General features: G+C 34.1%; 1 long non-coding RNA gene across 4 annotated transcripts; it reads left to right on the top strand.

The window, feature by feature from the left end:
* The first annotated feature begins 5,329 nt into the window (after positions 1–5,329).
* On the top strand, positions 5,330–8,868 carry LOC110914796. 4 transcript variants are annotated; one of them, XR_002578601.2, is made up of 5 exons: positions 5,330–5,553; positions 5,653–5,703; positions 6,846–6,950; positions 7,536–7,612; positions 7,725–8,084. It is a non-coding gene; the product is annotated as an uncharacterized LOC110914796 (long non-coding RNA). The 4 variants fall into 4 exon arrangements; XR_002578600.2 differs by adding an exon at positions 8,564–8,868 and having other exon boundaries at positions 5,349–5,553; positions 5,656–5,703; positions 6,846–7,612; positions 7,725–7,805; XR_004881654.1 differs by adding an exon at positions 8,564–8,868 and having other exon boundaries at positions 5,349–5,553; positions 6,846–7,612; positions 7,725–7,805.
* The last annotated feature ends 2,185 nt before the right edge of the window (positions 8,869–11,053 follow it).

The raw sequence follows: 11,053 nt of genomic DNA, 5'->3' as shown, positions 1-11,053 counted from the left end.
ATAAACTAAATCACACAATGATTTTTCATTTTTTTTATATACCAATGAACTTTATGGGATATGAATTGATTTTTAAAAATTTAAATTTGCAAAATAAAATTTTTTATATGATTTATTATAAATTGAACATTATTTTTTTGTTGGGGGAAGATAAAAAAAGGATCCGTGGGTGGGTTTTTATTTGTTTGGATGATCCAAGTCCCACCCAACACTCCCAAAACACACAGGAGACTTACTCGCTTCCCCCATACGCTTCTTCAACTCTCCCAAAACACACTAACCACTACCAAACTCAAACCCTAGAATCTCTGGATTCGGTACCTTCTTCAACATACTGAGACGCGACAAAGATTACACTCAAGAAACGGTTATCAACTAACAATTATCAGAAATCTCTGCATTCGGTAACCTTTTTTTAAACCGATTTCTTGTTTTTTCACAGATTTCATAGTTTTATTTGTTTAATAATGTTAAATAATCAGAATCTAAGTGTCGGAAAACAAAATAATGATGACCGGAACTTCAATTGTTTGTGTTGATATTCATTTGAAACCCTAAAACGGAGATTTTGAATGCTTGTGCTTGATTAATGCCCTGGTTTTTTAGAATTTTGCCACTGTTTGGTATTTGATGTAACATTTCTGGTTAGAATGATATTTTTTAGGGTTATGGTTGATAATGGTGATGTTTTTATGTTGAATTTTCATGGTAATGTTTCTATGAACAACCTTATAATGCATACTTGAATGGTTATTAATAGAGAATGAGATTGTACAACTTGAATATGTTCGCTGAATTGAATGTTTAGTGTGTTCGGCTTGGTTTGGGCATGTGTATAAGATGTTCGATGAAATGCCAGTAGTTTATTTCCATTCTATTTTGTTACAGAAATACAAATACTTCTTTTTATTGATAATATCATTGATTTTTTGTCTAATTATGTATAGAATTATTACTGCGTTTAATTATTAAATGTGAGAATTTGGTAAATTCTTTACAAGTTAGAGAAATATAGATACATAATCTTTTTTAAGTTTTCATTTTGTAAAGATTGATTACAAACAAGGGAAATGTTCATATCATATGTTCCTGGCTTGGTTCTCATGTTTATATGTATATATAACTTTACAAAATTTGAAGTTATTGTGTTACACTTGTCTGGCTAGCCGCTGATTATATATGCAAGTCATGACGATCAATTGTCTAATTAAACAATTTTTTACTGATTTTCACTCTGCTTGATTATGAAAATATAACTACTTAAATTGGGTGCAGAAATGGATTCAACGAAGATACCTCCTTCGTTCTTAAAATTTATTGGAGAAGATATTGTGTTTTTGTATGTTTTTCTTCTTTCGGTGGTAATGTGATATTGTTATTTGACATTATCATCTCACATCTTTGCTATTGCTTTATGTTTTGTATTGCTTTATTAGACCATACCATCTGACTTTGCAACTAATCTGTGGGGAGATAAAGTCCCCTATGGTAAAACAGTACAAATAAGAGATGGTGGCAGTTTGAGGTTTGTAAGGATCAGAAACAGAAATGGAGAACCTATATTTACTGATGGATGGATTAAGTTGGTTAGAAAAAATGCTTTGAAATTAAAAGATGGAGTATTGATACACATTCAATGTTTCATGGTTCAAAGAATATGTCTGTCAAAACTCTTATTTTACAGCACAACAAAAAACTGTACCAGAAATGTCTGTAAGTGACTTTATATTAGTTCAATACTCGTTTTTAACAGCTGTCCAATATTTTCTAATTCTCTACTAATGATTTTTTGAATTTATTTTATAGCTTATGCCTCATACATTTTGGAAGAACTTTTATGGTAAAAACTACAAGGGTGAAATGGCAAGGGTATATATTGGAGAAAGATTTTGGAATGTCAAGTTGGAAGCATGTTCGCATTGTTGTTGTTTCAAAGATGGATGGCGTAAACTGGTTGAGGAGGTGCCTTTGGAGAACGAACCATACTTGGTTTTTACAATGCTAGATTTGAAAACCTTTGAACTTTCTATTTTTGATGCAGAGACTGGCACTGAAATCGTTTTCAAAAAAGATGACGTGGTAAGTACATCATGTGTTTTATTTTTACGAAATTACTTATTATTCTTGTTATTAAACTTTTACACATTAATAGTTATGACTTTTTTTGTGAAGGGTAAAGGCAAGTGTAAGATACATGCTGAAGAGGTTTTGGTAAGAAGTGGGAAGTGGTAAAAGCTTTGGACGAAGCGTACATGAACTGTGGGAAGTGGTCATGTGGTTGTTATTATAAACACTATGTGGTAGTTTTTTTGGTTGGGCTTTATAGTCCTAGGTGGGTTGTTATTATAAACCTACTTATGTAAATGTAGGTTAGCATGCCAATGCGTGGTTAGTTGGTCTTTTTGGGTACAATAGCTTAACTAATTTTCATCTTTTGTGTTATGCTTAATAGTAATACACATCGTATGATTTATTAAACCTTAGTCTTGTCATGGTGATGTCTATAATAGATGACGAATTTTGGTACAACTTCATTTTTGTCGAATTATTTTAGATATGTTTAATATTACAAACTTGTTTCCATTCATTTGGTTTTAAAACGTCAAAAAGTTTTTTTTTTATGATTTATAACCTGATAACTCTTCATGCTAAGACCCATGTTTGGCAAACCTTACCAAGAAGGAAAAAAAACATAAATTCAATTACCTAGGACATTTAAGCGAGTCGTGTTAGGAAGTTGAACTTTTAATGGTTGTACGATCATATTACGAATAAACTTTAATGAATAATGATATTTCCATCACTACAACTGAAATATTCTTGAACAGTTGAACACCCCAAATTAAACTACTCATGTCGGAAAACAACCTAGAAAACCGGATAGTCCGAAATTTCGGATACGGATATCCGAAATTTCGGATACGGATTCGAATATCCAAACGGATATCCGAATTTATAAGAAAATAAAAAAAATGTTTTGTGCATAGATTAAAACTAAACTTATATTCAATTTTCCAAATTTCCAACATTGAAAACTAAAAACATTCATAAATCCACATCTGCATCCGATTATTTACTATATTTCAAACTAAATATAATACTCATATACTATATTTATATTTATAAAAAAAATAGTTTTCGGATATCGGATTATCCGAAATTTTTAAAATTAATATCCGAATCCGAAAATTCGGATTATCCGGTTTTCGAATATCCGAATTTTCGGTTTTAAAATTAATATCCAAATCCGAATCCAAAATTCGGATTATCTGGTTTTCGGATATCCAAATTTTCTGATATCCAAAATTTCGGATATTTCGGATACGGATTTTCGGATATCCAAAATTTCGGATATGCATTACTTTTGGCATGCAATGCAGCCCTTTTTGGTGCACTGACACACTGCAGCAGTGGCCAATCAGCGATCTATTATGGGGGTATTTTATCTTCTTATATGTTATTGAATGATGGGTGAGTTAATGATGGCGTGTTTTTATTGTAGTTGGTTATGTAAAACTCGGGGATTTCTTTAAGCTTGGAATCTTGATGGCTTTGATCAACATAACAGTTTGGGGGCTAGTTGGAGCTCTATGGTGGAAGATTGTAGGATTTTACTGATATCAATTCGTTTGATAAGAATATTAAATGGATATGTAATTTACAAGTATAAATGCTTATTTTTATACTTTTATCGTTATCTAGTTTATGCATTAATTATAACTACGAACTTTTTTTATTTTAGAACTGTTATTTTAGACTTTAATCTAAGACCTGAACCTGGCATATGTGGTTGTAGAAAACATCGCGTATTAGGTTTTGGTTTGGTTTTAGGGATGCAGTATTCACCAATGTCAAGACTTAGACGAATGTAAGTCCTAAAAGTAAAGGCAAACTACAAATGAAAGTTCTCCACTTTATCAACTACATAAAGAATAAGTTCACAGTTGATCACGCAAAAGAATATTAAGGATACGAGATGACAAAGCATAGAGAAAGTTTAGATATGGTTTGGGTTATGTATGGTAGCACTAGCAGTAGGGGTGTTCAAGATCGGATTATCCGGTTTTCGGATATCCGAAAACCGGATATCCAAAATTTCGGATACGGATTCGAATATCTAAACAGATATCCGAATTTATAAAAAAATAAAAAAAATGTTTTGTGCATAGATTAAAACTAAACTTATATTCAATTTTCCAAATTTCCAACATTGAAAACTAAAAACATTCATAAATCCACATCTGAATCCGATTATTTACTATATTTTACTATATTTCAAACTAAATATAATGCTCATATACTAAATATATTTATAAAAAAATAGCTTTCGGATATCGGATAATCGGATTATCCGAAATTTTTAAAATTAATATCCGAATCCGAATCTGAAAATTCGGATTATCCGGTTTTCGGATATCCGAATTTTCAGTTTTAAAATTAATATCCGAATCCGAATCCAAAAATTCGGATTATCCGGTTTTCGGATATCCATAATTTTGGATATTTCGGATACGGATTTTCGGATATCCAAAATTTCGGATATGCATTACTTTTGGCATGCAATGCAGCCCGTTTTTGGTGCACTGACACACTACAGCAGTGGCCAATCAGCGATCTGTTATGGAGGTATTTTATCTTCTTATATGTTATTGAATGATGGGTGAGTTATTGAATGATGATGTGTTTTATTGCAGTTAGTTATGTAAAACTCGTGGATTTCTTTAAGCTTGGAATCGTGATGGCTTTGATCAACATAACAGTTTGGGGACTAGTTGGAGCTCTATGGTGGAAGATTGTAGGACTTTACTGATATCAATTCGTTTGATAAGAATATTAAATAGATATGTAATTTACAAGTATAAATGCTTATTTTTATACTTTTATCGTTATCTAGTTTATGAATTAATTATAACTATGACCTTGTTTTATTTTAGACCTGTTATTTTAGACTTTAATCTAAGACCTGAACCTGGCATATGTGGTTGTAGAAAACATCGCATATTAGGTTTTGGTTTGGTTTTAGGGATGCAATATTCACCAATGTCAAGACTTAGATGAATGTAAGTCCTAACCTAAAAGTAAAGGCAAACTACAACTGAAAGTTCTCTATTGTATCTACTACATAAAGAATAAGTTGACAATTGATCACGCAAAAGAATATTAAGGATACCAGATGACAAAGCATATATACAAAAAGTTCAGATATGGTTTGGGTTAACTATGGTAGCACTAGCAGTTTAAAAGCGCGATCTTCCTTAATTTTGTTGTTCTTACATGCATTCACAAGGTAGTATTTGTGTCATGAGGCTGTTTTTGATCCCATCTAAGGTCTAAACTATTGCTAATTCATTTGACTGAGCTCGTTTGGGTAAAACAGCCTGCCCATTTGAACCCTATGGACCCGTTGAATATTTGACTTGAGAATATCATAAACCATTCTGACTCATTGACAAAAAAAAGTAGTATAAGTATTCCACACGGACCCAGATTTATTTTAGGGCTAATGGTATGGTTTGTTGCAAAAGGAACTGTTGTTTTGGCAGAACACACCTGGTAAGTTTTATTTTTAATTTGTTTAGTTTAGTTTGTGTTAATTGTTTAATTTGTGTGTTGTTAGTTTGTGTTTAACTGGTTGCAATATCATTACTTCAGCAGATTTCCCCATCGGACGACCACCAGACAACAACTGGTGTTTTTCATAAGGTAATTTATTCTTGTTTTTGAACAATTGCAATTGACTAGATTTCATGGTTGAATTACATTTTGATGGGGGTAACTTATGAGAACTGCACTTTCATTTTTCTTGTTTTATTTGTTTAGATTTCATGCAATGACTGGATTACATCTTTATTGAAATTTGGGAATGTGAATTGCCCTTGACTGCTTCGTTTGTTGGCATTTGAAAAACATACGGTATCAATATATTATATATTAATAAAATGGTGACTTGGATGTGAGGACCATATAACTAGATTAAGTTTTCTAAAAGAATTCAATAAACAATATGTTTAGGGTGGTAAAATTTGGAAGAATCTAGTAAACTATATATGCATCTATGGTAGTTTACCGGGGGTTCAAGTCAAAACATGTTCTAAGCAAGACATGTTCTGGAAAAATGGGCCATTCAAAGCAAGTATCCGTTTTTCTCAGATCAAAATGAGTTCAGCCCGATCCGATATCAACTCGAGTTAAAAAGAGTTCTTTTACATGTTCATGTATGGGGTTTTGTGAAATGTGATATCCTAGAAGAATAAAAAGCACGATAGCACGTGTGAGTCAAACACATCTTTAGAGTATAGGGTCAGTCTGTATATATGGTTTTACTTTACTTAACTTGGTGTTCAACCATTGTTGGTAAGATAGGCAGGTCGGGTAAAGTCGTAAAGGGCCGGAACATGTTTAGGTTGAAGTCAGTCGATTAGGCTTCATGGTTGACTTTAACAAGTGGTGATTCATATTCTTTGCTCACTATAATCGATGTATGCTTTTATAACTCATGACAATATACATTTTTAGTACAAATATCTTGATTGCAATTATCAGTTCAAATGCACTTATGTTTATTGTATTTTGTCAGTTTTACTGAATCCTGTATCATTTTATTTCGTGATTTTAACAACCGGGTCATTCTTGTTCAACTTTCAATTGTACAGTAACATCATTTTGCATCTACCCACAAAAAAGGGGAATGTGGTGGGCTGGGTAACGGGTCAAATGTGTCCTTAGTGTTTAATATTAGACCTTGGTGATTTTGATACCATTAGACCCACCTGCAACTGTTGAATTTGCAAGTGTTGTTTTTAACTAAAAAAAGACAGTTACAGATGATTTCCATTTGTATGCAGGGTTTATACCATGCTTCTTTTAAGGTGCCAGTTGTTTATGGTGTTTTCCAATTTAAGGTTGAATATCAGAGGCTTGGATACACCAGCTTGTCACTAGCGAAACAGGTAAAACGCTAAATAATTACAAAACTTATGATCACACATGGTAGGTAGTTAGAGAACGATATTCAAGTATCCAACACCCTGCGACATGAATTCTGTACGTGATTACGGCCCGTTCGCAGTCGTTAAACGGCTGCCTTTACGGCCGTATAACGGCTGTGAACGGCCCATAAACGCAACGCAGCGGTTTAACGGCTGCAAACGCAGCGGTTATCAGCTACGTTTACGGCCCGTTCGCAGCCGTTAAACGACTGTGTTTATGGATGTATAACGGTTACGAATAGGCCGTAAACGCAATAGTTAACCGCTGCGTTTGCAGCCGAAACTTTAGTATACTCGTATCCTCCTTTTATTCTTTTGCAGGTAATCTATATCAGGGTACACTCAATGGAAGATGGGGCATGGCTGGGTCTAAATGAAGCCCTACATCTTTTTTTCTCATTGCTGCTCACACTATGTGTTGAGTTTGTATAACCACTTAGTACCTTACTACTTTAGCTTCTCATAACAACTTTAGCCCTACATCCCGTTATTCTTTTTTGTGCCCAATAACTGTACACACACATGTACTAATAAACTCATGTGCAGCTTGCAGAAGGGCTCTGTCTTAGAAAAGAAGTCATGTCCTTTAGGTGACCGGACCCGAGCGTAAGATGAACATCTGGGTAAGTTAGAAGCCATAAGAACTAAATATGAGTAATAACTCATTAGTAACTTAAATGCTGACATAGATTACAATAAATTAGTTGCATATTACTAACTTAGTATATTTTTCAGATTAAGGCATCAACAATATGAAGAGAGGCCAGAGATGGTCCGACAATTAAGTTGCGGCAGGTGCTTTTCGATACATAACAGGTCCGCGAATCAAATTGTAGTTTAACTCATACAATGTCAAACTACAAATGTTTGTCATCACTGCCACAACACGCGGGTTGAAAGCACTAGTTACTACTATTTTAAGATGGTGATATAAACAAACTGCTATGTAATTTTTGGTTGTTTGAATGTGAATTACTGTTTAATTCTTTGTATACTTATGAACGTTTTGGTCCATGTATGTTTAGGAAAAACTTAAAAAATGTGCATGTAATTGTATGTGGGTAACAATGTAAATAGCAGTAAATTATTTTTTTTCCTTTTTTTTACTTTTAGTGGCGACATATGTCGCCCCTAAAAGTCACAAACGTCGCTGCTAAAAGTCATTCACAATAGCGACGACACACCCATTTTAGCGATGACAGGTGACCAATAGCGGCCGATCTATAGCGGCGACCCTTTAGCAATACGAATGTTGAAATGGTTACTCTCTAATTTCACATGTACAAAAATGTTGAAATATTTGCAATACGAATATCATTTTTATCAAATTTTATGTGATAAAAAAGGAGTATGTGCTATGTTGACGTGGTCAAGAAGTTTGAAGATTGCTTTGGATACTGCAAAAGGGCTTGCTTTGCTCCATGATGCCGAAAATTATTTATTGGGATTTTAAGACATCAAATATTTTGTTTGATGTGATTAGTCACCGTGACTTAATTTAGCTAAATAGACTACAGTTTTTGTCTCTAATAAAAATGTCAAAAAAATGTTTTTGATCGGAAAATAAATTGCAGGACCTCAATGCAAAGCTTTCTCATTTTGGGCTTGGGAAGGATGAGCCTATGGAAGATCAAACCCATGTACCAACACCGCTTATGGAGACATATGGATATGCAACACTCGAGTATGTCATCAATGGTGAGTGAGTAAGTCATGCTTTTGTGTAAAATGTGTGTATCTATACATCTTAAAGCACAGGTGTCACATTCTCAAGCCATCCTTTTTATTGGTTTCCCGCTCATTTGTTTGGATCCCCATTTTGTCCTATTTCAGACGAAACCTACCCGTTTCATAATTTTATAATACGTTTTTATGCATAGCTCTTATCTTTGTGATGTAATATATTGTTTGAATAGTTTTTTTAGAAAATCCAGCTACATATTTCCTTGGCATGTGCTAAAGTTTTCGAAGATATATTATACATACAGAATCAGTTGCATGAAACTATAATAGGAACTGTAATTGGTTACATCATCAGAAATACATAAATAGTTATGTTTTTTTTTGAAAGGTAAGTATTATTCACAAACAAGCCACCCCTATAACACAAGGGGCAACATTACACAAAACAAGAAACCATTACAAAAACTCGAACCTACACCAACGGTCCCAACTAATCGCTTTATCCTTAGTCCTATTTTTGTACCAAAAAAGCCCAAAACTTTAATCTCTTGACAAATCTTGTCAATCGAAACAATTCCACTTGAGAACCTCTTATTGTTCCGAGCACTCCAAATGCACCAGATACCCACCATCATAATTCCTTTGACTACCTCCCTTTTATTTGTACTTAAACTCCGATTTTCTCCAACTTGGATGAGATCCTTCACCGAAAAAGCGAAAATCGGGTCCAATTTACACCACTTACTGATACGATCCCTAACGACCGTAGCTGTAAAACAGGAGCAAAACAAGTGCTCAGTCGTTTCCGGATCCGAGTTGCAGAGAACACACGTGTCTTCCCCATAGAAACAGTTTCTTTTGGCCAAAGCAACCAACGTCAGAATTCGCTCCATCACCGATCTCCAGACCAGTATATTGCATTTTTTCGGGACCCAATTGCACCAGCTAAACACATAAAAGTTGCTGCAGTCAAGGTCACTTGACAAAAACTTTTTAACAGCCTTGATCGAGAACTCTTTATCCGAACCACCCCTCTATTCCCATCGATCTTTGACATCGGAGAGAGCCCCTGCATTCAGAATCTCAATCAAATTGTTCCATTCCGCAATCTCTTCATCAGACGAAGGAGCCCGAGACCAATTCCAACGGTCCATAATGTAACATCCGTCAAAATCGACCCGTTAAAAAAAATCGAATCCTAACCTTGAACAAACGAAAATTTTCGTGAAATAAACAACCGTTGAACGATTTTTTTTATCCCAAATTCAATTCGTTTATAAATATGATTTCTTATTTAATTATTGGTTTAATTAATTTGTTAATTAGTATTGTTATGATAATAAAACCATTATAATAATATTAATTAGCTATTAAACTTAGTTAGGCTCGTCAAAGGTTTCAAAGACGTTTAGTTATTAAAGTTAGTTTATTTGAGGAAATATAACTTAAACAAAATTACTCTACCTAATCTATTAACCTCTCATAGTTAAGTGACAACTTGTGCATTTATTAGAAAATAAAACAAGATTAATTTTTTTGTTTCAATTCCATCATCTTTTGCCGCCAACCCAACTGTAACCTAACCTCTAAGTTTTAAGTAGGCATTAATTTAATTTCCTTGTGAAAACCAACCATGCCGCCTAACTACTTTTGACAGCAATGCAGACATAAAGTTTTAATAAAATGCCGTTCCCGATTTCTCGATCACGCGTGCTCTCTATTTTAAAAACAATCATGAACTGGAACCTTATTATAACCTTCATACAGTTCACATAACCATATATGTATATATCATCGCACACACCGTTCGTCATCGGCACGTCACTGGAGTTTGGAGCACCCGAAACGACTTGAAAACTTCGTGCGATCACATATAAACAGGCGCGGAGTTTATTCTTCCCGTCACCCCACCCGCGAGGACATCGGAGGGCCGCCGGAACGTGAAGACGACACCGGAGCCAACCGGGTTTCACGTCGAAGTTGAACTCACCATCGCCCCACTGTTCGGTATACTTTCTTGCTCATTTCGTTTTTCGTTTAACCTCCTGTTACTTCCACTCGACATCATACACGATTTAAACAACAAAATATTTTGAGTTCATAATCAACAGTTTACGTATATTCTTTTCTCCTTTGTATGTATTCCTATCCTCCTTTCATTTTAATGTTCATATTGTTTACATCCAAGTCAATAGAATGAAAACAAAATGTTGTGTTTTTGTTTATGTCGTTGTTCTTGTTCTGTTGTATTATGGAAGAAGATGACAAAGTAGCAAGTATTCAAATTCAAAGGAAATAATAATCCAATTCCACACTAAATAATATTATAGTTCAGTGGTGGGTTCGAGTCCCGTTTTTCGTTTTTGACGCTGCAACTTAAA

The sequence above is a fragment of the Helianthus annuus genome, chromosome 15 (assembly GCF_002127325.2).
Source record: "Helianthus annuus cultivar XRQ/B chromosome 15, HanXRQr2.0-SUNRISE, whole genome shotgun sequence".
Lineage (NCBI taxonomy): Eukaryota > Viridiplantae > Streptophyta > Magnoliopsida > Asterales > Asteraceae > Helianthus > Helianthus annuus.
This window is presented reverse-complemented; position numbering and strand designations above follow the sequence as displayed.